Here is a 26,396-nt window from a genome sequence, read left to right on the forward strand (position 1 = left end):
CAAGGGGTCCTGAATAACCAGAAACATCACAAAAAGGAAAAGCGAACCCTCATCTCCAGACTTTAAATCATATTACCTGAGCTATAGTGGTAAAAACAGCATGGTACTGGCATAAAGACAGACACATAGACCAATGGAACAAAACTGATGGTTCAGAGACAGACCCTCACATGTGTGGTCAAGTGATATTTGACTAGCCTGTCAAACCCACACAGCTCGGGCAGAACAGTCATTCAACAAATGGTGCTGAGAGAATTCGATATCCATAGCCGAAAGAAGGAAAGAGGACCCCTGTCTCACACCTTATCCAAAAATTTACTCAAAATGGATCAAAACCCTAAAAACAAAAGCAAGAACCATAAAACTTCTAGAAGAAATTGTAGAAAAATATCTTCAAGACCTGGTCGTAGGTAGCAGATCCTTAAAGGAGATAAGAGGAGGACTGAGAGAGACTACTGATGTTTAATGTATGTAGAAGTTTTAATTAGCTTTACTGTAAAAGTGTGGAAATGTATAGAGTGGATGGTAGCACGTAGTAAGAGCTAGGTTATAAATGGGGATGTGGCTGAAAATGGTAGTCTGGGTATGTAAATGCCAACTGACAGAATGCTAGAGAAAAAACAAGGAACTGAATAGCACAGTAAACCCAGAGGTGGATGAGAATTGTGGTTGATGGTACAGATGCAAGAGTGTCCTTTGTGAGCTAGAGCAAATGTACATCACTACTGCAGGGTGTTGGGAAAGTGGAGAAGCATGGGAAAAATACAGGTGGAGTGACCTATGGACTGTGGTTAGCAGTAATAATACAATGTTCTTGCATCTATGCGAAAGATGCACTGTGTTGAATAATGAGGCAGTACGGAAAATGTGAGCCAAATGGGGCATGGTAACATGGGCATGGGCATGGTAACAATCAGATGATCTTACCTTACCTGTAACAAATGTTCCACCACAGTGTGGTGTGTTGATGGAAGGGTGTTGTGTGGGAATTCTGCACTCATGCACGATTGTTTTATAAGTTTACAACTTCTGACATAAGACATATTATTTAAAAAATAATAATAGGGTGGCTTGGGGGAAAAACACACCAAATGTAAGATAAGGACTATGATTAGTAGTAAAATTTTAACAATTTTCTTTCATAACTTGTAACAAAAGTCTCAGGACAATGCAAGGTGATGGTGGGGGTTGATGTATGCGACCCCTGTATGATGTTATGCATGTTTGATTCATAAGTTCACAACTTTTACTATATACTTAAGTTCATATATAAATGATATAAAGATAATAATAATAGGGTTGGTTGGGGAAAAGTGTTTTAGTCACTAGTAATATTTTGACAATGCTCTTTCATCATTAGTTAAAAAGATTTAACAACAATGCAAGTTATTGGTGGTAGGCTGAGTCATGAGAGTCCCGTATGTTGTTTTATGTGTTTGCTTTGTAAGTTCACAATGATTATTATATAGTTATTATGTATGATTATGAATGAGTGATATACTTCAATAAATTAATTCATTTAAAAAATTTACTATCATCAATTTTAACAAATGTTCCATACCAATGCTAGGTGTTGGTGGAAGTGTGGTATACAGGAATCCTGTATTTTATGCATAATTGATCTGTAAATGCACAATTTATCTAATAATAAATGAATAATAAATAGAAAAATACCTATGCTATAATTTTTTAAAAAAAGAAATACACAATATGATGACATGGGACTTACCCCAGAATGTGAGAGCAGTTCAACTTAAGAAAATCAATTAATATAACCTAACATTTAAACAGAACGAAGGGGAAAAAATACATGGTCATCACAGTTGATATAGAAAAACACCCCTTCATGATTAAAAAACACTTAGAAAACTAGGAATAGAAGGAAATTTCCTCAATATGATAAAGGGCATATGTGAAAAACCCACAACTAACATCATACTCAATGGTGAAATACCGAAAGCTTTCTCCCTTAAGCAAGTTGTCCCTGTTACCACTGTTACTCAACATTGTACTGGGATTTCTAGCTACAGCAATTAGGCAAGAGAAAGATATATAAAAGCATCCAAACTAGAAAGGAAGAAGTGATGCTCTCCCTATTTGCAGATGACATTATCCTATATACAAGAAATCCTGAAAAATCCACAACAAAGCTACTTGAAATAATAAACAAATTCAGCAAAGTAGCAGGGCAGAAGATCAACAGGCAAAGCCTAGTACTGTTTCTATATATATTGATATAGAATAATCCAAAGAAGAATTAAGAAAAAGATTCCATTTACAAGAGCAACTAAAAGAAGCAAGTATCTAGAAAGAAATCTAACCAAGAATGTAAAAAATTCGTACACAGAAAACTACAAAATACAATTAAAAGAAATCAAAGAGCTAAATAAATGGAAGGACATTTCATATTCTTGTACTGTAAGACTAAATATTATAAAGGTATCAAATCTACCCAAAAAGGATTTATAGACTCAACACAATCCCTATCAAAATTCTGGGGAGAAATGAAAAAGCCAATCATCAAACTTATATGGAAGGGTAAGAAGCTCCAAATAGCCACAGCCATCTTGAAAAAGAAGAACAAAGTTGGAGGATTCACATTTCCTGATCTTAAAAGCTATTATAAAGCCACAGTATTCAAAACAGCATGGTACTGGCACAAGGATAGACATATAGACTAATAGAATCAAACTGAGAGCTCAGAAATCAACTCTCATGTTTATAGCCACCTGATTTTTTATAAGAGTGCCAAGTCTACTCAATGGGGAAAGACAGTTTCTTTAACAGATGGTGTTTCTTGGAAAACTGGATCTTCAATTGCAAAAAAAAAAAGAAAGAGTTGAGTGTACACTTTGGACAGATTGAGTGTACACTTTGGAGGTTGTATAACACAGCGAACCCTGTTGTGAATGATAGACCATGGTTAACAGTACAAATGTGACAATGTTCTCTCATGAACTATAACAAATATACCATAATAATATATGGTGTTAATAAAAGGATGGTTTGCCAGTCTATAGATACAAGTTATGGACTACAGAAAGCAGTAATATTATAACAATGTGCTTTCATCATTTGTACCAAATATGTCATAATAATATCAAGTGTTGGTGGTAGGGTGATGTATGGGAATCCTATATGGTATGCATGATTGTTTTGTTAACTCACAACTTCTCAAATAAAAAAAGAAACTTAAAAAAAAAAAAAAAAGGAGGATCCCAACCTCACACCATATATAAAAATCAACCCAAAATGAACCAAAGGCCTAAATATAAGACCCATAACTATAAACAACTACTTTGGGAAGCATCTTCAGGACCTTGTGTAAGGCAGTGGTTTCTTAGACTTTATACCCAAAGCACAAGCAACAAAAGAAAAAACAGATAAAGGTTCGTGCAAAGTACTTTATCATGAAAGTGCAATGATAACCTAGTCAATGGGAGAAAATATTTGGAAACCACATATCCAATAAGGGTTTAATATCTGTAATATATAAAGAAATTCTACAATTTAACAACAAAAAGATAAACCCAATTGAAAAATGGGTAAAAGACTTAAACATACATTTTTCCAAAGATATACAAAGGGCCAAAAAGCATAAGAAAAGATGTTCAACATTACTGGCCATTAGGGAACTAGACCTCAAAACCACAATGAGATACCAATTCACTCCCACTAGAACGGTTACTATTAAAAAACTGGGAAATTCCAAGTGTTGAAGAGGATGTGAAGAAATAGGAACACTTGTTCATTTTCAGTGGAAATGTAAAATGGTGACGCTGTTGTGGATGGCAGTTTTGCAGTTCCTCAGAAAGTTAAATATAGAATTACCATATGACCTGACAATCCCACTTTTTGGTTTACACACACAAAAGAAATGAAAGCAGGACTCAAACAGACATCTCCACACTGGTGTTTAGCAGCATCATTCACAATTGCCAAGAGATGGAAATAACCCAAGTGTCCACCAATTGATGAAAGGGTAGGCAAAATATGGTATATATCTACAATGGAATATTACTTAATCACAAAAAATAATGAAATTCTGATACATGCGACAACATGGATCAACCATGAAGATATCACATTGAGTGAAATAAGCCAAACACAAAAGGACAAATATTATGTGATCTCACTGATATGAAAGATTAAAATAAATTCATAGAGTCAGAATCTAGAATACAGGTTTACCATGGGCCAGGATAAGGGTAGAAAATGAGAAGTTAATGCTTAAAATGTACAGAATTTCTATTTGGATTGATGGAAGTTATGGTGATGGTGGCATGGACTGAGAACATGACTGACAGCACAAAATTGTAAAGTCAGGTTTGATTAAAAGTGAAATTTTAGGCCACACATATGTTACTAGAATTAAAATTTAAGAAAACATAGGACTGTAGAGTACAGTGAACCCTAATGTAAACCATGGACTATAGTTAGTTGTTTAATTATAAAAATGTTTTAATGAATTGTGACAAATGTACCACACTAATACAAGTTGTTAATAAAAGGGCAGTAGATAAGAACTCTGTATTTTATGCATGATTTCTCTGTAAACCTACAACTTCTCTAAAAAAAGAAATAAACACTTGTAAAGAAACTTGGATAATAAAGAAAAACATAACTAAGAAAAAAAAATATCTGTACTCTTTACTAAAGTCTGAATGACTTTTGAAAGACTTGAAGTAGTAAAAAATGTAAAGTAGTAAAACTAGGATCAAAGTTTACTAGACACTTTCATGTTCAGGGCATTGATTTAGCCACTGGTTAACCCAGGAGCATGACAAATTCTATTATATCTACTATTTAAGGGTATCATCCTAGACTCAAGCCCTCTGAGAAGAATGAGAGTGACAGATAAAAACAAACAAGAGTCACCCACTTATTTCCTTAACAAAAACCACTTTCTATTCTTTAAAAATGGTCAAATCACTCTACGACATCTTACTTCTCAATAAGCTAAAACCTTTTTCATTTGCAATCAGTCCTCTCCCTCATCCCACATATTTATGTTTTTATACTTCATAAAAGTAAACAATCACAAAGAAATGTGAAGTCGGGAGACTTGATATCAACTTAGAAAAGGTATCTGATCATAAAAAAAGATAGTCTCTTCTTGGAAATCATCCAGTGTAATTATCATCATAATATAATAGAGTGTGTAAAATTTATAATTTATTTTGTGTAAGTTTGAAAGCAGATCATAACTGCACACTGAGGTACAATGGCTATCAAGGGGGAAATGCACATGACTATGTTAGACTGTGAAATGAATCTTAGTGATTCTAAAGACAATAAACCAGTTTGGTCCCAACGTTTAGAGATGTAAACTGATCAGCCTAACTTGCTGTGGTGTGATATCTCTGATATTTTTAATGATCTTTCTACTTCCAAATAAGAAAAGAATACAAAGTTCAAAAACACAGCTTTAAAATAGATATATATATTATTGAGTCTTTGCCATGTTTTAAATCATTTTTAATAAAAATTCTTCATTTTAAAAAATAAAGTTCCCAATAATTACTATTCATATTGTTACCTTTTCAAATATTGCCTGTAACTATTTCTTGCCTTTGGATATCATGACTTATGTCCACATATCATATCATCCAAACCTCTTATTGCTTTTGCCTTTTGTGAATTTAAGTTCCAAATTCAGAATAAAAAAAAATGCTAGGATGTCTTTTACACCTAAAATACCTTTGGATTTCCTGGAACAGTGACCAGGTAACACAAAGATTTGCTCCTTCACATTAAAAAGGAATGATAATAGAAATAATTAAGTATGTTTGATATTCTTTAAATTTTAATAATTCAAAACTATTGCAAAAACTTTGTTTTCAAACTGATTTTATATGACAAATAAAAAAGACAAGTTCAGTCTTTACAGATTAATTATATGTAAATAAAATATATTAATGTATATGTCTCAATGATTATGTACTTTTCAGGTTGAGAAAAGGCAGACTTACATTCACATACAAAACTTGGTACAGTAATGTCAAATTGATTTTTATCTCTAGGTTTTAATATCTTTGTCAATCAGAGACAATCAGTATATTTTTAATGCTATAAATCAAAAGGTCATGCAAGTCTGTCAAAGTCCTCATTGTTCCTAACATATTCTAACTCCTTGGGTAATCACTACCGAATTCTTATAAAGTAACTATATTATACCTCCACACATGATCCAGTCTCTGCCATTCTAATAATTCTGGTTAATGTAATAAATTTTACAGAGCTATTCAATCTTATCACTGATGGATTCAACTATCTTCCCTTGCTAGCTTAGCTACTTAATCAGTTCAGCATGCTCTTGGATTATGTGACTGGCTGTTTTTGAAGTTATCAGAGAAAAATTACACTTGAACTTCCATTCAAATGACCTTTTGCCAAATTCTGTTAGCAACTCACACAGCAGTGCTTAGAACCATAGTTCTCAAAGTGACACAATACATCCTCAAATTACTGGAAGACTGTCCTGGTCAGAGACCTCAAATTTAGCATTCATAAGAATCCTACTGAAAAAGATAATATTAGAGAAAGAGACAGCTTCTACCCAAGATACATGGAACAAGATCTAGACCATAGATCCAACGATTATCATGTTCATATGTTTTATTTTCCAAGCTTTTCTTCTTTTCTCTCTGCTGGTTTAAACCTATGAGTTGTTAACAGACATTTGTTACCTCTTAACAATATCCATAACACTCCTATTCATAATATTGTCTGAGTCTAATACCAGGCTACAACTTCCTCACGATTTCACTGAAATATGCATTTAAAGCAATTTTTGAGCTTGTAGCCAGTTCCCAACTCAGTTCACTCTATTCGTGGGCAAAATACTCAAATACTAAGTAACTCTTTAAATAGTAAACTAAGAATAGTAAACAGGACAGCCCCTATGATGTCACACCTAGGAAAGTTTCTATATACCAAAATCACACTGGGGACCTTGGCTATTGGCTTAGAAGTGAATTATAAACTCTGTTAACAATCTCTCAGTATCTGCCAGCGTGACAGTGCTCAAACTGTGATCTTCCGATTCTTAAATGTTCCTGCACAGCCATTTTTGCTTCAGATGAATCAACAGTTAATCTTATTAACAACGAAAATGCATATATAAAGAACTGACTTTATTCCGACAATAGATCAGGTTCTCTGAACAATCTTCTGATTAATGGAATTCTGGCAATGGTAAAGATCTGTATTTCATAGAATAATATCCTGAAATAGCCCAAGGAGAATGAGAAAATTAAAATAATCAGACTGTGATATCCATAGCAGATAATGATAAGGTCATGGCAAGACCAATAGGAAACAAGTTTTGCCCAAGGCCATAGCAAAGCTGCTAAATGAGTAAAGTAGTCCTATTTTGAGGGATTATTGTATTTATTTAAAACAATGAATCACTAGCTGTGTTTCACTCTTCCTACTCCTGAACAAAGTGCTAAAATACCAATTACTAAAACGATCCCACTTCATGACAGTATCCAATCCAGAGTTGGTCCCTACTTCCCTCAGTCTTCCCTTAGAATATTTGAGCACAAACCCAAACCCTTTAAAGACCCTCCTCTCCTCACTTCAGTGACTGAGCCGCCTCAAGCTTCCTTCAGGTGTGCACTCTCCCTTACTACAGCAAGTTTCTAAACTTTGACTACGGTTGCATTCCTAGTGGTTCTTACCCAGTCAGCTTTATCATTTATCATGCCCAATTATTTTACCCTGAAGTTACAATGCAAACTGAAACATTTCCTTTCATTTATATCAGGCAGACTCTGAAAGGGCACATCCTAGTGCTATATTTTGCTTCAAGTCACTTACCACATAAATATGTTCAGCTCTTTTGATCATTCTGACAAAAGAAATTCAATAGGTAACTTTTTGACTAATAACATAAGCTTATTGAAAAGATTATTGAACTAATAATTTTAGATTGGAGGGAATTTCCTGGTAATTTGGGGGGAGCTCCGATATTTGGCACTATTATAGTCCCTAAGATACGGCAGTGAACAAGAGGAATTACTTTCAAGTTTCTTAGCCGCTCCAAATGCCCAGATCCAAGAAGTTACAAAGCCTCTTATAAACCTAGCAAGGAAGACTTCTCGTCTGCATTATCTCATAGAATTCAAGCCAAGTTTCTTAGCTCTCAGGCTTCAAACTCATCTTTACCTTGTTTGGAGAAACAGCTACTCAGAGCTTTGAAAAGTATTTGCCTTCCTTGGAGGTTAGAAAGAACTCTTTTTTTTTTTTTTCCTGTGGGTTCAGTTACAAGATTACAGAACATTATCAGATATCACTAGAATGTAGGGGTTTTCCATCGAAGTAACACACTTAATCTTAAACAGGAGTCCCGAAGTGTCTTTTTTCTGAACTCTACAAAGAATAAAATTACACTCATTGCATATTTTGACACTGGTCATTTATAAGAATTTTTTCTCCTTAACATTTATGCCAAAAGAAATGGGCAACACTAAAAATAGAAAGTAATGCACAATATTTTTTCTCCCAAATGGTTACCCTTTCCTGTTATTCCATATATAGGCTAACTTATTTCTACTTGGCTCCATTTAAAAAAAAAAAATACTGTTACTTTCAGGCATGTGAATGTACCTGAACATTTCCTAATGTTCATTTGTTGCATACTCCAGGTATTACTGTGAATAAGTTCTCATGAGTCATGTGCTATAAAGACATATTAAATGTCTTTCCCTCTTAATCCACTTTTAAAATTTTCTACCTTTCCAACAATATAGCCACCAAATCAAAATCACTTTCTAGCCTATCAACACCCAGTAATTGAAAACAATGTTATGAATGTTTATTGTTGAAAGAATACACAGGATGAGATCTGAAGTCATTATAGCTCTGTCTCTCACATGGAGGGAGGGTTGTAGTACACCACATAACTCTTAAGTACATAAACGGTACAAACACTTTTGAGAACAACATGGAATATGAAATTAAGTATGTGTATTTCCTACATCAACCATTTCCTTTCTGGTTATATATGGCAGGAAGGGTTCATACAGTTGAAAAACGTGACATACTTGTGGAAGCAAATAGAGGCATATTAGGTGCACATCACTGGATAGATAAGTAAAATGTGGGAATACATGGTCAAAGGAATGAACTGAATATACAGAGAGTAGAAAAAGGAATGAGATTTACACTTCTGAGCTCTTTATATAAAATTTAAAACCACATATAAAAAACAATATTTTCATGGAAACAAGTATGTAAATAATGATGTTTGGATTGGAAAGTGGGCTGGAAAGACTTACACTGAATAAATATAAATAGGAATGAGGGTCCATCATAATGGAAAAAGAATGGGGCAGAGATGACGGAATGAAAAATAAAGAAAAAATTAAGAATGGAGACAATACAGGGCCTTGCACAGATTGACAATGATGGTACACCATGTATTAAGCAATATTTTCAACTTTATCTTTGTCCTATTATCTAAAATCAAACAAGAAATAACCAACCAGTTAAATGGAACTATCATTATTCAAGTACAAAAACTGGATTTCCTAAAATTCTGGGGGGAAAAAATTACAGTAGGAAGAGTTTTAAATTTACAAAGGACAAAGATATATAGAATTTATCAAATTTTCAATAGAATTACATAGATATTTGACAGTTCCAAACACAGAAACATTAACAAGACCTGATTAGACTAGACTTTCAGAAAGATCAAAGAACAGCAGTGTACAATGGAAAGATCAAGACTGGAGGCAAGACCAATTAGGTCAATAAACCAAGAGGCAAATAAGTACCAAAACTATAAATTTCACTTCTATAAATAGGAGGGGAATTAAGGAGTGATAAACTCACCCTGGCTGCCTAATAATAGTCCCGGGTACCGCTTTTAAACTATACAGTGTCTTTTTTGGCACAGCTAAAATGTCTTTGGATAGCTCTGTCCTGGTGGTCTTTTCAATAGCCACTAACCTTGCCTAGTATGGTATGGTGGTTGTAAATTGGGAAGGAAATTTAAAGCAGGTTTTTGTTGGTGCACAGCACAAATTTGTTATATATGGGGATAGGAGCTTTTTCATCTTCAGTTGTCTCTGATGCAGCTTATCCGAAATAATTATCGTTCTGTTAACTGAATACCACTCTGCAATTACAAGAGAAAAAAGAATGTTACAGTTGTTTTGTTGACATTCTCAATGCTTCTAAGTAAACAGAATCTTAAAATTAGTATTGTTCTCCTTTTCATAGGTCTGAAATTATTCTTCTTGAGGTGAAGCTAGTCTTCTGCTTTTGCCCATTTTGGATCACATGATTTATGACAATGTTATCTTTTCATAAAGTTCACTGATAGAAGTTTTCATCTGCACAGTTGTGACGGGTAATAAAATTGAATTGCGACAGTTTTCACCTGTAACTTAAACTCACAAATCTAGATCAGTTGATATTGAACTTTGCATAGCCTGGTTACCACGTTTACAAATGAAGAGTAACTTTTCACAGAATGGAATTATTAGTGTCAAACATTCTCTAAGTCGGTCCTTGAAGGACTAATAAGTATATTCTCATTTTTACATGAGGACTCTACAGTCAGTATTATTTTTATTCCCAATTTTAATACAAGGAAACAGACCTAACAGAATTCAAAATTACACAGGTAGAAAGCAGCAAACCTGAGATTCAAACCCAGGCAGCCTCATTCCAGAAACCTCACTGAACCACAATGCTAAGGTGGCTTTCTAAAGAAAGACCAATCAATTCTTTCACTGTTAAGGAAGTGTGACTACCAACTCTTAGGAATTGCTACCATTTTTAATAGTCTTAGAGCATAAGCTAACCATAAATGGGTCATATAGGGATAGACACCCCTCCCCTAGCTACATAAGCTAGTAAAAAGACTCCTTTTTGCTTATCATTTAGAACACACACACAAAGATTCAAATTTTCCTGATGGTGCTCATTTAAATCGGGCAATGCACAGATAAAAACTATCAGAGGTTTTTCATTTAGATCTGTTATCGTATATTCCATGACCAAAAAAGAGGACTGAGGCTTTAAAACAAAAGATCACCTAAACTTTCAAGTTTTATTTGTGGCATTCATGGATCTATGATTTTTATTTGTAGGAAGTTAAAAACACCAAAGAGCTGAAAAATTTTTAATTGTGTATAATAACTATGACTTAATAAATTCTGTTCTTTTGAGTGACTTGAAACCAAGAGAAAAGTCACAACAGACTATAGGAAAAGGGGACAATATCAACAATTATCAGAACCAGAATAATTCCAAAATTTAAAGGTAGTGGGAAATACTACTTTTCAGCCAACTCATAAAAACAACAGGTACAAACAAATTTAGATTCTCTACACTGAAAATTACAAAATCTTAACATCTACATGTTTGATGAGCTTTGCTAGTACTATTAAATTCATCCTTTATTTCTTTAAAAAGCTAAGTACTTGTAAATGACAACTGTTATATAAAATAGGTCATATTATTTTGTGAAATAATCTGTATCATGTAACATGTCTGCTGATAAAATTTTTGCAATTAAACATCTGTAAAATTGTTCTTGAATCAACATCTGAAGAAAATACCAACTGTGAGAAGACAATTATCTGAATATAATAAAAAGTGACTATATTTCTATAACTACAGAACAGGTATGTCATGAATTACAACAATGACAAGTTTTCCCAAATTATACATCACTGCTTCACTAACTTCACTTACAATGCTATCTTTGTGATTAGATGGATAACTTTGGTCTTTATTCCTAATATTATAAAGTATCTCAAGATGAAAAGCACACATATATATCGGATTTTTAAGAATGAGAATGTCAGAATGATGCTAACTTGCAACCATAAGTCTATTTTAAATTTAAGCAGTGATCTAGATTTGAAAGAGATCCAGGGAGAACTACAGACATATAAGCTACTGCATCCTAATAACCTAATTCTTCAAAATGCACTTTAACCATAAACTATAAAGTTAGCTTATATTTTAATGTTTCCTTTAAGTTGAACTAAAAGCAAAACATTTAGATTGATGATATGTATAGGAAGTTGAAAAGAAATATTCTTTGGCTTGTATTAATTATATTTTTCAGGACAGATTTATTCTGAAGATTACATGTAGGAAGATTTGAATAAAATATTTCCTAAGACCTACCTCCAAAATAAAATCTGAGATAAGGAAAAAAAGGAAATAAATTTTTAAATATCTGTATGGGAAGCAGACTTGGCCCAATGGATAGGGTGTCCGCCTACCACACGGGAGGTCTGCGGTTCAAACCCCGGGCCTCCTTGACTCGTGTGAATCTGGCCCATGTGCAGTGCTGATGTGCGCAAGGAGTGCCATGCCACGCAGGGGTGTCCCCCGCGTAGGGGAGCCCCATGTGCAAGGAGTGCGCCTGGTAAGGAGAGCTGCCCAGTGCAAAAGAAAGCCCCCCCTGCCCAGGAATGGTGCCACACACACGGAGAGCTGACACAACAAGATGATGCAACAAAAAGAACCACAGATTCCCGGTGCCGCTGATAAGGCTAGAAGCTGTCACAGAAGAACACATAGGGAATAGACACAGAGAGCAGACAACTTGGGGGCGGGGAAAGGGGAAAGAAATAAATAAAAAATAAATCTTTAAAAAAAAATCTGTAAATATGAGGTCAAAATAATGAAAACCCAACAGCATGTTAGAAAATTAACACCCACAAGAACTCTCAGAGATCTTTTTCCTTGGACTACCAAAGCAGCTGAAGTGAAAGCACCAGCAGAAGCGGCCAAAGGAATCTGTTTCCCTGCTTGGAAATTCCAAACCTTATCTATCTTACCTCCATTTGTCAACCCTCACAACTTGGCAAATCTCTGTGATTCACCATTTACCTGGAAATCATGTTATGTTTCTCCTTTATACCACTTTTCTATTCAGTTATCAAATTCCTATTCTCCAATCTTATTGCCACTCCTTGTCCACATCATTTCCTTTCTGAAATATTGAAGTAGATATCTAACAGGCTGCCTTATCTCCATTCCCTCCTTACTTCAAGTCACTCTGAAAAATAAAAGCATACCACTCTCCTTAAATCAATACCTTCAGGACATCACTCGATCTCATGGAAGTTCATTTTACTCATCTGAAAAGTAGTGCTATTAACATATACTATATGCAGATTAAATTATACAATTGTCTCCCAAGCACAAGGCTTGAAACATATTAGATTCTCATGAATGCATGGATAATGCATTTTAGTTCTTTATTTCACTTATCTGCTAAACATTACCAATATATACTGCCTTATTTTCACCTCAAACGTATGCCTAAAATCTAAACATGCCTTCCTGCCTTCCTTACTTATGTTACTGATAGCACTGATCTCACACTCAACTGCATAGAAAAGTCCAGTCATTTTCCCCCCATTTCTTAAGAATTAATATTCGGTCCACAAATTCTATCAATTCTTCACTTGCATCCATCTCTTCCTTTTCCATAGCACTTTCACCACTGTACTTGAGGCTCTCATGTATAGCTGGCCTTTTTTTCATTCATTATATGCTAAGTACTGTGACTGGTGATAGAGCTATAACAATAAACAGGACCTAGCCCTTGCCTTTAAAACAATCATTATCTAGGTGAAGAGCATAAGATAGAAAATATTTTCAAATTCAAGTCCCCTGAGATATAACTATCAATCTGACCTGGGAATTAACTGGACGGAAGATAAGAGTAATAAGTCAAAAATAACCAAGTGACTGATTTTAGGAGAAAATGAGCTTTGATATGAAACACTGATATAGAGATGCCCAGTGGAGAGATAGAGAAATGAAGACTAGAGATCAGACTTAAATAACAGACATAGGAAACAACTATACAGAAGCGACAGGTGAAACTGTTAATATAAAGAGAATAAGTGAACACAGTGCTAAATATCAGTAAGTAATATGCCCACATGCAGGAATGATAAGAAAAAAGAATCAAAATAAGATGAGCACAGAAGTGTGGAACTGCCTAAGAAGGGGTATAACTGAATAGGGACGGGCAACACTTTCAGAGACCAGTGACAAGTATTAGCTGTCACAGGACCTGTCATATGGTGTTGCTACCCTGTTGGTTTCCTACTCATTCCTCTCGATTCCTTCTTACAGAATGTTTATTTTTTTTCCCCAGGGATATCTACTTTTCCCTAATGTAACTCTGTGCATTAAAAGGTGAGGATCCCAGGCCCAGACCCCAGGTTTAACTAATTAGACCAAGGGTAATCTTCCTTGCCTACAATTGACTCAGGAACAGGCTATGAATCAATTTGACCAATGATTCATGAAGTAAAGACTGCTGGAGGATTTTCTGGGGAAGGGTGTTTGATCATTAGAGAGCCACAGAAAAACAATCTCTCTGAGGAAGCACACAGCCCCAGCTGCCCGTAGTAAGGATTTTGCATCCATACCTGCCTTACAATGAAGCTGATGCTGAGGGAAATAGAAATGGAAAGAACCTGGAGCCATAACATCAGTGAGGCACTGTACCTGAAGTACTGTAACTGGAAGTTGCATTCAATCTTGACTTATGGTTTTGTGAGCTATTAGAGCTTTTTTATGTTTAAATGCATTTCAAACAGAATTTTTTGTTACTTGCAGTAAAATGCATCCTAACTAATAAATAAGAACTTAATAAAGATTTGTGGAAGGATAAGAAGGCCATGAAGGAAAAAGAGGTAATGGAGAAGATGGTGAAGAGAAGAAAAGGAGGACAGGTAGAAAATGGTAAAGAAAAAAACAAATTGTGAGATTTTTAACAAGGTATGGCTACAGAGAATTAAGGTAAAAAGAAGGCAGGATGAGAAAGTCTCTGTTGGATTCTTTTGCTCAGTAAAATATACAGCAAGTTCGTTTTCGTTTATTCAATAATTTCAATGCCCATCCACCATTTGCTAGGTCTTGTTCTAGATGTTAAACACCAGCAGGCCAGAACCAGCAAGATGGCAGCAGAGTAAGGAGCTCCTAGAGTCAGCTCCTGCTGCAGGGCAGTTAGTAACCACCCAGAGCTACCTGGAGCTAGGTAAAGCACCTGCCTGGGGGTTCTAGGAGGCCAGAAGAGCATTCTACAACATCGATGAAAAAATGGAAGGAGCGGACCGCCCATCTGCAGAGAAGATTTGTTAGGAGAGCACTCTATGCCAAGGAGGCCAGTGCCCATCCTCCATTGGAGGCACAAGCCACCTCCGAAGCTGTTCTGCGGCTTGAACTGAAAGCTCGACTTCCCAAAAACAGGGAAGGAAGAGACAGTTGGGCACCCACTTCAGCTACTGATAAGTAAATTCAGGGGGCTAAAGTATAATCCTGAAAACAGCTACAGTTTGAGTCTGTTCAAGTCAGAAAGAGTGTGGTAACCACCATCTTAACGCTGCGCCTGGCACGAGGGGAAGCGGGGCAGACTGAAAATCACAGTACTGGTGGGGACCAGCTTCTTTCCATTCAGGTCCGATTGCAGCTCTACCCTAGACCCCAGTGCCACCCCCAGGAGGGAGGAAGGTGGGAGACCTGCACCAACATATCTGGTTCCTGGCGAAGCTGCGGAGGCCAGTGATTATCCTACTCTGGCAACACAAGCCGCCCCAGGAGCAATTCTGTAGCTGGAATTGCGAACTCCATTTCCCAAAAACAGGTGAGGAGGAGACAGTTGGCTGCCAATTTCGGCTACTGATTGGTAGACTTGGCTGGCTAAGACAAAACCCTGGGAACAGCTGGGGTATGAATATGCCCAAGTTGGAAAGAGGTCCATGGCCACCACTTTCACTCCGCCTTCAACCTGAGGGGAAGCAAGACTGAAAATCACAGTGATGGTAGGAAAGAGATAGGCCTGAAGCCCAAGATTAGGCTTCAGCTGTGCCTCTGGCAAGGAGGAGGCTGGCAGGCGCTGAACCAGCCTATCCAGGTCACTGCAGTTAATTCTGGCTGACACAGACTGAAAATCAGAAGTCTACTGGGGTAACCTGCGGTCATCTTGGACCTGCACTGCATAGATTGCTGCCCACACCTGTAGCTCCATCCCTACCCCAGGCAAGGAAGAAAGGGGCGTAAAGCTTCATCAGTCTCTTTGGGCAACTACAGTCTAGGCCTGCACGACTCGGATTATTCTACACAGCTGTGACTCTGTCCTCACCCCTGGCAAAGGAGAGAGTTGGGAGAAGCTTCACTGGTCCCTAGGGCAATGAGGGCAGCTTGAGCCTCCACAGCTTATAGCACCAACTACATCCTTGGCTCCTACTGCACAGTCAGCAAGGGAGAAAGGGTAGGATGTACTAAACTAAAGAGAAAAACTGCACCCAGAATAAATACTCTAGTAATCCAGATGCCAAGACACCAACAGAAAATTACAATCCACACCAAGAAACAGGAAGCTATGGTCCAGTGAAAGGAACAAGCTAGGACTCCAGATGACATAAAGGAGCTGAGACAACTATCATAGATGTTCAAACAAATCTCCTTAATAAATTCAACAAGATGGCTAAAGAGATTAAGGATATTAAGAAAACACTGGATGAGCACAAAGAAGAATTTGAAAGCATACACACACACAAAAAACAGTAGATCTTATGGGAATGAAAGGTGCAATAAAGGAAATTTAAACAACTCTGGAATCAGATAATAGCAGATTTGAGGAGGCGTAAGAAAGAAATGGTGAGCTTGAAGAAATGGCCTCTGAAAGTGAACATACAAAAGAACAGATGAAGAAAAGAATGGAAAACACTGAACAAGGTCTCAAGGAACTAAAGGACAGCAAAAGGCATGCAAACAAATGTGTCATGGGTGTCCCAGAAGGAGAAGAGAAAGGAAAAGGGGCAGAAGGTATATCTGAAGAAATAATGGTAGAAAATTTCCCAACCCTACTGAAGGACATAGTTATCCATGTCCAAGAAGCACAACGTACACCAATCCAAAAAAAATCTAAATAGACCAACTCCAAGACACATACTCATCAGATTGTCAAATGCCAAAGACAGAGAATTCTGAGAAGGGCAAGAGAAAAGCAATGCTTAACATATAAGGGATACCCAGTAAGTGTACAATTTCCCACCAGAAACCATGGAGGCAAGAAGACAATGGTCTGATATATTTAAGATACTACAAGAGAAAAACTTCCCGCCAAGAATCTTATATCCAGCAAGACTGTCTTTCAAAAATGAGGGTGAGATTAGAATATTCACAGATAAACAGAAACTGAGAGAATTTCTAAGCAAGAGACAAGATTTTCAGGAAATACTAAAGGGTGTGCTAGAGCCCAAAAACAAAAGACAGGAGAGAGAGGCCTGAAGAGAGTCTGGAAATGAAGATTATATCAATAAGAACTTTCCATGCTCATGGATCGGAAGACTAAATATCATTAACATGTCAGTTCTACTCAAATTGATACACGGATTCAATGCAATCCAGACAAAAATTCTACCAGCATTAAAAAAAAATTGAAAACACAATCATCCAATTTATTTGGAAGGGCAAGGGGTCCTGAATAACCAGAAACATCACAAAAAGGAAAAGCGAACCCTCATCTCCAGACTTTAAATCATATTACCTGAGCTATAGTGGTAAAAACAGCATGGTACTGGCATAAAGACAGACACATAGACCAATGGAACAAAACTGATGGTTCAGAGACAGACCCTCACATGTGTGGTCAAGTGATATTTGACTAGCCTGTCAAACCCACACAGCTCGGGCAGAACAGTCATTCAACAAATGGTGCTGAGAGAATTCGATATCCATAGCCGAAAGAAGGAAAGAGGACCCCTGTCTCACACCTTATCCAAAAATTTACTCAAAATGGATCAAAACCCTAAAAACAAAAGCAAGAACCATAAAACTTCTAGAAGAAATTGTAGAAAAATATCTTCAAGACCTGGTCGTAGGTAGCAGATCCTTAAAGGAGATAAGAGGAGGACTGAGAGAGACTACTGATGTTTAATGTATGTAGAAGTTTTAATTAGCTTTACTGTAAAAGTGTGGAAATGTATAGAGTGGATGGTAGCACGTAGTAAGAGCTAGGTTATAAATGGGGATGTGGCTGAAAATGGTAGTCTGGGTATGTAAATGCCAACTGACAGAATGCTAGAGAAAAAACAAGGAACTGAATAGCACAGTAAACCCAGAGGTGGATGAGAATTGTGGTTGATGGTACAGATGCAAGAGTGTCCTTTGTGAGCTAGAGCAAATGTACATCACTACTGCAGGGTGTTGGGAAAGTGGAGAAGCATGGGAAAAATACAGGTGGAGTGACCTATGGACTGTGGTTAGCAGTAATAATACAATGTTCTTGCATCTATGCGAAAGATGCACTGTGTTGAATAATGAGGCAGTACGGAAAATGTGAGCCAAATGGGGCATGGTAACATGGGCATGGGCATGGTAACAATCAGATGATCTTACCTTACCTGTAACAAATGTTCCACCACAGTGTGGTGTGTTGATGGAAGGGTGTTGTGTGGGAATTCTGCACTCATGCACGATTGTTTTATAAGTTTACAACTTCTGACATAAGACATATTATTTAAAAAATAATAATAGGGTGGCTTGGGGGAAAAACACACCAAATGTAAGATAAGGACTATGATTAGTAGTAAAATTTTAACAATTTTCTTTCATAACTTGTAACAAAAGTCTCAGGACAATGCAAGGTGATGGTGGGGGTTGATGTATGCGACCCCTGTATGATGTTATGCATGTTTGATTCATAAGTTCACAACTTTTACTATATACTTAAGTTCATATATAAATGATATAAAGATAATAATAATAGGGTTGGTTGGGGAAAAGTGTTTTAGTCACTAGTAATATTTTGACAATGCTCTTTCATCATTAGTTAAAAAGATTTAACAACAATGCAAGTTATTGGTAGTAGGGTGAGTTATGAGAGTCCTGTATGATGTTATATATGTTTGTTTTGTAAATTTAGCACTATTATTATACAATTTTGGTTATGTATGTTTATGTACAAGTGATATACTTCAACACATTAATTTTTTAAAAACCAGCAGTCCACAAGGCCCGCCAGGATCCCTGAGGCAAAAGGAGCTTGGTGCTTATGGGGAACTGAAAATGAAGTTGAAACACAATAGGGTAGAGAATGAAGTACAGGGGTGGAAGGGCAGCAAGGAACAAATCATGCAAATCATGCAGAATTTGTAGGTCACATTAAGGATTTTGAGTAATCAAGAAATGCAATGAGGGAAACGGACTTTGGCCCAGTGGTTAGGGCGTCCGTCTACCATATGGGAGGTCCGCGGTTCAAACCCCGGGCCTCCTTGACCTGTGTGGAGCTGGCCATGCGCAGTGCTGATGCGCGCAAGGAATGCTGTGCCACGCAAGGGTGTCCCCCGCGTAGGGGAGCCCCACGCGCAAGGAGTGCGCCCGTGAGGAAAGCCGCCCAGCGTGAAAAGAAAAAGCAGCCTGCCCAGGAATGGCGCCGCCCACACTTCCCGTGCCGCTGATGACAACAGAAGCAGACAAAGAAACAAGACGCAGCAAATAGACACCAAGAACAGACAACCAGGGGAGGGGGAGAATTAAATAAATAAATAAATCTTTAAAAAAAAAAAAGAAATGCAATGAGAAGCCAATGTAGATACTCGATTAAATAGACATTTTCAAAAGATTACACAAGTTGCTATGTGGAGAAAGAACTGAAAATGAGAAAAGTATGATGTAGGGAAGAAGTTTAAAATCTATGGTTGCTTTCTAGCCAAGGAAGAGTAGTGGCTTGGTCTAGATTAATGGCAAAGAAGATGCCACTAAATTAGACAGAAGTGGACAGACGGGAGACACATTTTAAACACAGGCATCAACAGGTCTTGGTGACCAACTAGAGACTGAAGATTGAAACAGAAAGGTACCCAAGATAATCTCCATCTTACTAACATAAGTAACTGGGTGTACAGTGCTGCCAATAAACTGTAAAGAGAATAGTGGGAGGTGATTCAAATTTGAACATGTTCAGATTGAGAAACTTGTGAGACATCAAAATGGAAGTTAGTAGAGAAGTAAGCGTATAAATGGGTCTTGAACCCACAACAGATGTCTGGTCTGAGATGTAAAATTGACACTCATGACTATAAAAATGGTATTTGAAGCCTACAAGTAGATGAGATTACCTAGGAAGATAGTTCGAAGAAGAAGAAACGAAGGTCTGAGACCTGGACTAAGAAGGATCCAGCTATGAGTATAACATTTACATTTGGGACAGAAGATAAGGAGTAGTTCAGCAGAAAAATGAGAAAGAAAAGCCTGACATATAAAATTTTAAAAACAAAAAACAGTAAAGTGTAATAAATCATAACCCAGTGAAGAAAATATTTCAAAAAGGAACAAGTGTGAAAAATATAAAATGATAGTAATAATAGCAATAGGACATGTGGCAATTTACGATTACTGATGAATCCCAAAAATTCTTTCCCCCTAGGTGTGATACCCTTTGTACTAGAGTCAGCTAAGATGTCTTTGATTAAATTACCTGTTAAGATTAGAGCTTTGATTCAACTATGTCAGTGAGGCATGACTCAGGTTGAATTTCTGCCCCATTGGTGGGCTGCTATAAAGGGAAACAGACATGCAGGAAGAGATAAAACTCATTTTTGATCCTGTGGCCCTAGGGAGAGATGAACTATATGCCTGACAGTTTGCAGCTCAGAGAGATGAAGCCCTGAGAGACAAGCCCTATGCCAGCCTACAGGGAACAAACTGGGCCCACAGAACATTAAGAGGAAGAGGAAGCCCAGGAAGGAGAGACCAGGCAGAGATCAGAGACCATCTTGCTTCAACACGTGGCAACTGACTTTGATGACAAGGCAACCTTGACTTGGACTATTTAGGGCCTTATAACTGTACGCTTTTTACCCCCAAATAAATATTCTTTATAAAAGCCAACAGATTTCTGGTATTTTGCATCAGCACCCCTTTGGCAGATTAAATAAAGGCAGTATTAACTGATTGACTAATACGTTCTTAACACAAGCTCTGTATTGATTCATTTATTTCTCACAGCAACAAAAAGAGAGCTTCTATTTCCTCATTTTATAGCTGAACAAATGAAGGCACAGGGAGATAAATAACTTGCTCAAGGTCACACAGCTATCAAGCCAGGCAGATACTAGAAACTGAATTCTTTACCACCTTGTGATACTGAATCACCATGTGAATATCCACTGGGGTTAGTAACAGAGAGAATGATGACATTAGTAAGTACTGTTGTTAAGGTGGAATGGTAGAAGCAGAAGCCACATTGGAGTGGGTCGATGAGTAAGAGAAAAATGACGAACTAGAGGCAATATGAATAAACAACTCTCTTGAGAAATATGGCTGTAAGAAAGGGTGAAAAACAGGGTGGTAACTGGAATGGGATCCAGCATCCAAAAAGTTTTGTTATTGAATTTGCTACTATAGGTAGGGGTAGCAAATTCAATATCTATAGAGAGCAGGCAGGTTAGTTTTTACAATAATAAGGGCAACCAGCATGTAAATACACTTATGATGTGACAGGTACTCTTCTAAGCACTTCTTATGTATTAGTACATGTAAAGCCAAGAAAAGCGAGTTAACCCCATTTTACAGATGAGAAAACTGACTCAAAGAGATTTAAAATTTGGGCAATGTCATTCAACAAGCCAGAATTCAAACCTAGGCAACCTGGGTCCAAAATATGAACTAGAAAAGTAAAGGTCAAAGACTTGCATGTGGGGAAGAGCTGTAGCTTGGTGGTTGAGTGCCTTCTTCCCATGTACAAGATCCCAGGTTCAATCCCCGGTGCTTCCTAAAAAAACTAAAAAAATATGCATGTGCTGTGGGGCCTTGGAGAACTGAGAGTACATGTACTTTAAAGAGTTTATCTATAACTCAAACTACAACCAGCCCTGACCAAGATAGCATCTGCAACAATGGGAATGTTCTATGTCTCTGCTGTCCAGTACAACAGCCACTAGCCTCATGTGACTGTTGAGTACTTAAAATAAGGTTGGTGTTGTGAATGAATTGTGTCCCTCAAAAGATAAGTTCAAGTCTAACCCCTGGTACCTGTGAATGTGACCTTATTTGGAAATAGAGTCTTTTGCAACTATTATCAAGTTAAGATGGGGTCAAACTGGATTAGGGTGGATTCTAATCTAATGACTGGTGTCCTTATAAAATGAGGGAAACTTGGACACAAAAGCACACAGGGAAAATGCCATGAGACAAAAGAGACAGAGACTAGAGTGATGCGGCTGCAAGCCAAAGAACATTAAGGATTGCTGGCAACCACTAAATTGGAAAAGGCAGGAAGGATTCTCCCCTAGAGTCTTTGTACAGAGCATGGTCCTGCCAACATCTTGACTTCAGACTTCTTGTCTCCTAAACTGTGATACAATATATTTCTGCTGTTTTAAGCCACCCACTTTCTGGTTTGTTTGTTTGTTTTTTAATAGCAGACAAGGAACTAATATAGCCACTGTGACTGAGGGACTCAATTTAAATTTTATTTCATTTTAACTTTAATTTAAACTTCAATAGCTACTAATGGCTAGCGGCTACTGAACTGGACAGTGGAACTCTAGTAAACTGTGAATTTCTAATTTAAGATAAGCCAATAATAAAGATTTTAATGGGAAATCTCCCACTTTTAAAACGCTGCTTTCTTAAAATTAAAATGCTGATAAAACAATCCAAATATCCATAAAGAGACTAAAATTCTACAAATTATAATGAAATTTAAAGCAATAAAAATGAATAAGCTATAGCTATATGTATCCACGTATATATCTCAAAAACAATGTTTAATTTTTAAAAAGCTACAGATGATAAATACCATATGATACTATTATATGAAGTTTAAGAATATGCAAAGCATAACATATTGTTTAGCGATATATATGTATGGAATCTAAGTAAAAAAGCATTCATGGGAACAACACCAGCATAGTAGTAGTATGAGAAATATAAATTTGATCAGGAAAGGTATATTAGTTTTCTCTTGGTGCTGTATCCAATTACCACAATCATGGCTTAAAACAGCATACATTTATTATCCTACAGGGCTTAACCTGAATCAAGGTGCTGGCAGGGCAATACTTTTCTAGAGGTTCTAGGAGAGTAAATCCATTTCCTTGCCTTTTTCAGCTCCTAGAGACCCCCATATTCCTTTGCTCATGGCCCCCCTTCTTCCACCTTCAAAGCTAGAAACACTGTTCAAGTCCTTCTCATATCACATTACTCTGTCCAGGGAGGAAAAAGGATAGGGTGCTGGGAAATGCCCAGGCACATCTGGTTGAGACCCTGAAGAGAAGTACTCAAAGAGTAACAGTGAAGAAGTAGTGAACTGATTCTCCTTGGGACTGCAGCCCAGCTGCAAATAACAAAGTCCCAAAATAAATGAATGTAGTCCTGGATTGCTAGTTCCTTCAGACATCAAAGAGAAGCAAACATTAAGTGCTCACTGTTGGAAAGTATCCTCTCTTAGGTACTAAGTTGTTCCTAAAGAAAAATTTCAAGCACAGTATCTAACAATTAAAAATAACCAAGGAAGCAGATATGGCTCAACTGATAGAGCATCTGCCAACCACATAGGAGGGCCAAGGTTTGATACCCAGGGCCTCCTGGGCCATGTGGTGAGCTGACCTACGCTCAGTGCTGCCGTGCACAAGGAGTGCCGTGCCACGCAGAGATGCCCCCGCACAAGGAGTGCGCCCCGCAAGGAGAGCCGCCCCACACGAAAAGCGCAGCCCACCCAGGAGTGGTGCTGCACACATGGAGAGCTGACACAGCAAGATGACACAATAAGAAGAGACACAGATTCCCGGTGCCACCTGACAAGAATGCAAGCAGACAGAGAAGAACACACAGCAAATGGACACAGAAAGCAGACAAGTGGGGGTAGAGGGAAGGGGAGAGAAATAAATAAAAAATAAATCTTTAATAAATAAATAAACCAGGCACATGAGGAGACCAGACAACTAGCAAAACCACAAACAGTAGAAATGGACTCATATGTGCTCCAGACATTCTTATGTAGTCTTTAACTATGCACACAATATTCAAGGTGAAAAAGATTAGGAATTTTGACAGAGACCAGAAAGCCCCATAATATAACATAGCAGATTTCTGGGGGTGGGGAATGGGACAGACTGTAGTTAACAACACAATGGATGGATTCAAAGCCAAAGATGCACAACAGAAGAGATAATTAATGAACTGGAAGATATATCAGAGGAAAATATCCAAAATAAAGACTGAAATGAAAAATTTTAAAAACCATGAAGAAAAGATGAGAGACACAGAAAATACAAATGAGAAAGGCTAACATGCATATAACTGGACCCCATAAAGAGGAGAAAGAGAGAGAAGTAATGAGGGAGCAAAACAATATTTAAAGGGATAATTTTCTAAAACTGATGACATCAAATTACAGATTCAAGAAGCATTACAAATCTTAGCAGCATATAGGTAAAAAAAAACACTCCTAGGCTCTTCTTAGAAAAACTGCCTTAAAACAAAGACAAAGAGAAAACCTTAAAAGCAGCTAAGGGAAAAAAAACACACAACCTGCAAAGAAAGAGTTAATTTGACTAACAACTGAGTTCTTAACAGGAACAAGAGAAATCAGAATCTGAGTACAGAATATCTTTAAAATATTGGGAAAAAAAGTTGTTAACCTAGAATTCTATACCCAGTGAAATATACTTCAAGACTGAAGGTGAACCAGAGACATTTTCAGACAAAGTAAAACAGAGAGAATTTGTCACCACAAGTTACACACTACATGAAATACTAAAGAGTTTCTTGGGACAGAAAGAAAATGATCCCAAAAGGAAGCATGATAATGCAGGAAGGAATAGAGAGCAGCAAAGGTGGTGATAACTCTAAATAAATACTGTCATTATACAACAGTAATAAAACCTTGTAGGGTATAAACATATAGAATTAAATTATACAACAACACTGTCATAATAAGTAGGGGAGGGAGAATAAATGTTCTAATAGTCTCACATTGTTTGGGGGAAAAGTACATACACCAATTAATATTACAACATTTTTAAGTCAAAATAAATGTTTCAATTTCTAGAATAACCATGAAAGGAAGAGCAAAAGAGTACAGAACCTCCAAGTTAATAAAGGGAGGAAAGTGGAGTAATACAGTAATATAAAAGAAGAAGAAACATAAAGCTAGAGGGATAAACAGAAACCATAGAAGATTTAAATGAAATATAATCAATAGATACAATAAATGTAAATGAACTCTATGCTTGTAGGACGTGATTTTAAAAAATCTAAATTATATGCTGTGTATAAAAGACACGACTAGGGAAACGGACATGGTCCAGTGGTTAGGGCATCCGTCTACCATATGGGAGATCCGTGGTTCAAACCCCGGGCATCCTTGACCCGTGTGGAGCCGGCCCATGTGCAGTGCTGATGCGCGCAAGGAGTGCCCTGCCACGCAGGGGTGTCCCCCGCGTAGGGGAGCCGCATGCGCAAGGAGTGTGCCCCGTAAGGAGAGCCGCCCAGCGCGAAAGAAAGAGCAGCCTGCCCAGGAATGGCGTCGCCTACACTTCCCGTGCCACTGACGACAACAGAAGCGGACAAAGAAACAAGACGCAGCAAAAAGACACAGAGAAAAGACAATGGGGGGGAGGAGGGGAATTAAATAAATAAAATAAATCTTTAAAAAAATAAAATAAAATAAAATAAAAGACACAACTAAAACATAAGGATCATGAAGAAATAAAGTAAAAGAAGGGGAAAGGTACACCTGGCAAAGACTCAACCAAAAGAAATCTAGTATAGCTGTTTTGTTTTTTTTTTAAAGATTTATTTTATTCATTTCCCCCACCCCCACCCCCACCATGGCCCCAATCCCCCATTGTCTGCTCTCTGTGTCCATTTGCTGTGTGTTCTTCTGTGTCTGCTTGTATTCTCATTAGGCGGCTCCAGGAACCAATCCTGGGACCTTCCAGAGCGGGAGAGAGGCGATTACTCTTTTGAGCCACCGCAGTTCCCGTTCTGCTATGTCTTCTTATTTTTCCTCCCTGTGTCTCTTGTTATGTCATCTTGCTGCACCAGCTCTCCACATTGGCCAGCACTCTTGCACGGGGCGGCTTTCCCACACAAGGCGGCTTTCTCACGCAGGGCGGCTCTCCTGCATGGGGCCACATTTCTGCATAGGCCAGGATTCCATGTGGGCCAGCTCGCTGCATGGGCCAACTTGCCCTCACCAGGATGCCCTGGGCATCGAACCCTGGACCTCCTATATGGCAGACGGGAGCCCAATTGGTTGAGCCACATCCATTTCCCATAGAATAGCTGTTTTTTTTTAATAAAGATTAATTTTTTATTTACTTCTCTTCCCTCCCTCTCTACCCCAGTTGTCTGATCTCTGTGTCCATTTGCTGTGTGTTCTTCTA

General features: G+C 37.5%; 1 protein-coding gene across 3 annotated transcripts in view; it reads right to left on the reverse strand.

Moving 5' to 3' along the window:
- The window catches only part of CDK8 (cyclin dependent kinase 8), a 145,443-nt gene that overhangs the window by 79,698 nt on the left and 39,349 nt on the right, over positions 1 to 26,396 (reverse strand). Inside the window, exon 1 of one of the 3 annotated variants that reach the window (XM_058277044.2) lies at positions 9,958 to 10,033. The exons of the other annotated variants lie outside the window; for them this stretch is intronic. The gene's annotated coding sequence lies outside the window, so the exon portion shown is untranslated. Of the gene's footprint in view, positions 1 to 9,957; positions 10,034 to 26,396 lie in introns of those variants that run through there. 3 annotated transcript variants of the gene reach the window in all.

The sequence above is a fragment of the Dasypus novemcinctus genome, chromosome 15 (genome assembly GCF_030445035.2).
Source record: "Dasypus novemcinctus isolate mDasNov1 chromosome 15, mDasNov1.1.hap2, whole genome shotgun sequence".
Taxonomy (NCBI): domain Eukaryota; kingdom Metazoa; phylum Chordata; class Mammalia; order Cingulata; family Dasypodidae; genus Dasypus; species Dasypus novemcinctus.